The sequence below is a fragment of the Phoenix dactylifera genome, chromosome 8 (genome assembly GCF_009389715.1).
Source record: "Phoenix dactylifera cultivar Barhee BC4 chromosome 8, palm_55x_up_171113_PBpolish2nd_filt_p, whole genome shotgun sequence".
Taxonomy (NCBI): Eukaryota; Viridiplantae; Streptophyta; class Magnoliopsida; order Arecales; family Arecaceae; genus Phoenix; species Phoenix dactylifera.
Window position 1 is genome coordinate 10690872 of NC_052399.1, and position 5215 is coordinate 10696086.

The window sequence follows — 5215 nt, forward strand, 5'->3', positions numbered from 1 at the left end:
GCTAGGAAAAAAAAAATTTTTTTAATTAAAATCTAATTTAAGATACATAAATGATAAGAATTTCAAAGCACACACGGTTTTATTTACTAAGTCAGCCCAAATCTTAGGTCAAGATGCAATTCAAGTTGAAGTCATTAAGTTTCCGTTAGAGAGTTGTAACTCATTTATACTGGAGTGCTCGGTGAAATCTGGACCGTTCACAAGCTAAGGCTTTGGATCTCTAAAATATTGCTAATATCAGTAGTTTCCAAGGATTGGTCGAAAGGACCTGTTCACTGATTCAAAATCATTTTATCTGTAGGATTTCGAGAGTTGTGGATATTTACTTTAGTACCTCACGGGCTTTATTTGTAATATTCCAGTTTACTCGAATTTTTACAACGACGGCTTTCACACTATTGTCTTTTTCAAGGTCAATATAGAGTTTTTTTTTTGTTCCTTTTTATATATATATTGTGCACTTTTACTCTTGTGGTGATTTCTCCGTGGAACGAGCAATCAGTCGACAACTCTCACACCAGTTGGCATAAGGTGTCGGGCATCAAGACTCCCCTACGGACTTATGCTCGGAGTTCTCATCACAAGCCCACTTGACCTTTGACAATAGGTAGCCCTTTTCGATGTTCCTGACTAAATCCATTATTATTGATGATTTTTTTTTTTTTGGATTAGATAAGTATGATTCATCAGGGTCCAAGGTTGCTACTATACTATCAATATAATGTCGAGCCTAGACCTTAGAAGTGTCGGCCAGTGTGTAGTGAAATTCCGAAGTATTAGCTTACAACTCCCTAAGAGAGACTTAATGAAAAAAACTTAAATTTGTATTACTTCCGACTAGTCATTGGGCTTTTTAGATTTTATATACCTTGTGTGTTTAGCATTCTCGCATTAATGTATAGAAATGAGGTTTTTTAAAAACAAAAGCTTTTTTTTTAATAAATTTTTTTAATTATTATTATTATTTTATAAAAAATGAAAATGAACACATTTTTTTTTAAAAAAAGATTTTTTTATTTTTTTTATTTTTTTATTTCTTTTGATAAACCTGACATTATCAAGTGATAAACCTGACATTATGAAGTGAAAACGGATGCAAGAGATGCAAACAAAACAAAAAATGATTAAAAATACTTAAAAATATCCCCAAACCTAAACCTAACATTGTCCTCAATGTTAAAGAAATCTAAGAGAATTGGGTTGCCTCCCAACAAGCGCTAAGTTTATTGTCTTCAGCCAGACATAGTGAGGTAGTTTTTGCATCTCCTTCTATGAGGTCATCTATTTTGTCTATCATAAAACACTCAACTTCCCTCGCGGGTTGGTCGGCCGCATTGAACACATTTAATTTTACCTTCATGTTTCCAAATGATATGTTCATTACCCCTGTTCTACAATTGATGCACGCATTGGCTGTTGCTAAAAAGGGGCACCCAAGGATCACGGGGATTTGTTTCTTAGGATTAGGTTCATGTTCCATATCAAGAACGATGAAATCTACTGGGAAATAGAATTTATCTACCTTGACAAGAACATCTTCAATTATCCCACGTGGTGTTTTTACAGATCGATCAGCTAATTGAAGGAATACTGAGGTTGGTTTTAACTCACCTAACCCAAGCTTCTCATAAACTGAGTAAGGTAAAAGGTTGACACTTGCCCCTAGATCTAAGAGTGCTCGATCAATAAAATTATTTCCTAAGACACAGGAGATGGTGGGAGCACCAGGATCTTTGAATTTCGGAGGGGTGTTGTGTTGGAGAATAGAACTCACTTGCTCAGTTAAGAAGACCTTTTTGGGCACATGTGTCCTAGATTTTCGCTTTTGTGTACAAAGGTCTTTGAGAAATTTGGCATAGGAGGGAACCTGTCTAATAGCATCAAGAAGCGGAAGGTTGATTTTCACTTGTTTGAAAACCTCCATCATTTCCTCTAGTGAAGTTCCTTTTTTGCCAAAGAGAGAGGGTGAATTAAGAGCTTCAGGAAATGGGGCCTTTGGGATATGAGTTTTGGCAGAAGGTGGACTAGTTGAAGAGGAAGAAGAAGGTTTTAGATTTTTATTTGACACATTTTTATCCTTTTCTTCACCTTCCTTATTGTTGTCCTCCCCAATCTTATTGTCTACTACACGTCCACTCCTTAGGGTAGTCAAAGCATTGGCTTGTTCATGATGAATTGCATTTAGTTGATTTTCTTGAGCCATATATTGTCCCCTAGGATTACTTAATGGTTGGCTTGGAAGCTTTCCTTTCTCTCGCTTGTTCAGTGCATTAGCTAGTTTGCCCCATCTGGGATTCTAGCTTGGCGATTGATTGCGTGTGAGAGTGCACCAATTGTGTAATGGTTTCCAAACCTTGAAGGGCGTTCAACACTTTCTCCTCAAAGGCTGTGTTTCTTTGGGGTGGAGGAGGAGTATGTTGAAATTGAGTCGAGGGACGGTAAGGATGAATATTTTGTGGGGTTTGAAAATTCTGAGGGTTTGAAAAATTTTGGGAATAGGGTTGGGTAGTGTTCGAAGCTTGCTGCTTCCAAGAAAAGTTTGGATGATTTCGCCATCCCGGGTTATATGTATTGGAAAATGGGTCATTACCCGGTCTGGGCTGTGATTAAGCAGCATTGATGTGTTCTTGCATGAGTTCGGGGAATTGGGGCGCTGAGGGGCACTCATTAATAAGGTGGGATGGGCTAGAACAAATAGTACACACTTGTGCTTGGGAAGAGTTCATGTAATGCCCACCTATCATCAGTTGGTCAATCTTATGGGACAATGCATCTACCTTGCTAGACAGGTCCATAGAATGACTTATTTCACAAATGGTCCCTTTTCTTTGAGAACTCGGGGGTGCTTGACGAGAACATGAAGCATGGTGGAGGGAGTTTTCATTAAGATTTTCAAATAGTTGCCATGCTTCATGCTCATTTCGAAGCATGAAAGTCCCCCTGCATGCAGCATCGATCATCTGACGGTTTCGTTCAGTCAAACCGTCATAAAAACATTGCACTAGCTGCCACTTAGGTATTTGATGATGAGGGCATTTACGGATTAGGTCCCGAAATCTCTCCCAAGTTTCATGAAATTCTTCTCCCTCGGTTTGGGAGAAGCTTGTAATGGCACGTCTAAACTGGTTCGTTCTTCCTATGGGAAAGTATTTTTTAAGGAATTCTTGTTGCATTTGATCCCAAGAACGAATTAAGTTAGCTTCTAAAGAATTCAGCCATTGTTTGGCTCTATCTTTAAGGGAGAAGGGGAATAACCTAAGTTTCAGGGCATCATCAGTGAAGTTCTGAATCTTGACAGTGGTGCAAATCTCAAGAAATTCATCTAAATGTTTGTATGGGTCTTCGTTGGTGAGCCCATAAAAAGATGGGAGCATTTGGATCACACTAGACTTTATTTCATATTGTACAACTGCTACCTCAGGTAATCGAATGCAAGATGGGGAAGTGTAAATAGTGGGAGTAAAGTACTCCCTCAGGAGTTTGGGTTGTTCTTCAGCCATCTTAAGAGGTGGGGATGATCCTAATGTTTTGATCTTAGCTCGAATGTTCCTAAGGGTTCGTTCTATTTCAGGGTCAAAAGGTAATAGGTTTTGTACTCTAGAACGACTACCGTGCATACACTAGTACTCGATCAATCAAGCATGCAAAGAGAGAAAAGCATATCAATCCTAGTCTTTGTCCTAAAATCACTAGACAGCTCCTAACTGGTTTAAAGAGGGCACCTAAGCCTCCAATCCGGTCTAATGAACCGAGTTGACCAGATAAGCTCCCAGGTAAGTGGAGGGGTCACGATGCGTTCGCAAAGGTCCCACTTAAAACCCACTTGCCTCGAATAGATGAACTGTCTCCCTTACAGGGACAAAGCTTGCCTAGACATCAACTAAGCCACAGAGCGAAATTGGTGCAACCTTCGGTGATCTTCGTCCTATTGAGCTCGAATGTCCCTAGGGGCCAACGTCTAATTGATTTTAATTAAAGATGACACTATGTGAGATTGAGTTCACCTAAGTTGGGCAAGAGTCCGGTGATGAAATCCGGCTCTTATCTTGTTGGGGTGATTGCCCTTACTATGTGCAAATTGATTTGTGTGTATGTGTATCAAGCATGCATTCACAATTTTGCTATAATTAAAATCAAACAATCACCACAAAATTTCAAACCAATAATTAATTTAAATAAGAAAAGTTTAGAGGTTACCAAAGGAAATTTCCCCAGCAATTTAATTTTTTTTTTTTTTGCAAACCTCTACAGCATTTCTTTTCCGGCAGTTCTCCTTTTGATCATCCCAGATTTTTTTCCTCGATTCCTGATCAAATAATATATATAAAAAAAATAAAAATTAGTAAAGGAGAAAAAGAAGATAAGAAAAGTAACAATAATAAAAAAAATTTAAAGAATTTTTTTTAATTTTTAAATATTTTTTTTAAATAAGAAAAATAACTATGCTAGCAATCCCCGGCAACGGCACCAAAAATTGATCGGTTATTTTAATTTCAAAAATAAACCACGCAATAGCACGTATCCTGTAGGATAGTGATTACGGGTGTCGGTCCACAGGGATTGAAGAATAAGTTATTTTTCTTTTAAAAGTAAATCAAAAAGAAGGATTTGCTAACTTGATTTAACTAAATTAAACTATGAGTACGGATGGGAATTTATCAGAGTAAATAGATCTAGGGTTTGGAATCCACCACATAGCATTGCATCAAGGATTGTGTTCTTAATTTTTGTCTTTTGGAGAGGCATGTAATTTTGGCTACAAGCCTTTTAAAATAAAAGCATAAAGAGTGTTAGGAAGATCCATCTTCGGTGTAGTATGAAGTGTCTACCTAAGTATGCTAATCTAGGATGCAGCACACTTCATCTTCCTAGGCATGGATCATCTTAGACTGCTTTAGCAAACATGATTAGTAACTAGCATGCTCGAAATTTAAATATCATAAAGAAATATTTCATTGAAAATAAGAATTTAAACAAGCTCCAAAATAATAAAAAAGTAAGAACTACAATTGCCCTGATACATTGCTAGGGCTTCATCCAGCCCTAGATTGGATGTTTAGCCAAGCATGGCTTCCGGACGACCTCCCATCTTCATCTAAAAATCTTCCGCTCCCGCTATTCCCAAAATAGCCAAAATATTCTCTCCCCCCCTCCTTTCTTTTCTTCTTTTTCTCCCGAACAGAGGCTCCTCCTCTGTTCTTCAAACCATGGCCTC

The 5215-nt window shown here is 37.9% G+C and overlaps 1 non-coding gene across 1 annotated transcript; it reads left to right on the forward strand.

Moving 5' to 3' along the window:
* Window positions 1-3018: 3018 nt before the first annotated feature.
* LOC120111806 lies at window positions 3019-3124 on the forward strand. The gene has a single exon (XR_005513202.1). It is a non-coding gene; the product is annotated as a small nucleolar RNA R71 (small nucleolar RNA).
* Window positions 3125-5215: the final 2091 nt, after the last annotated feature.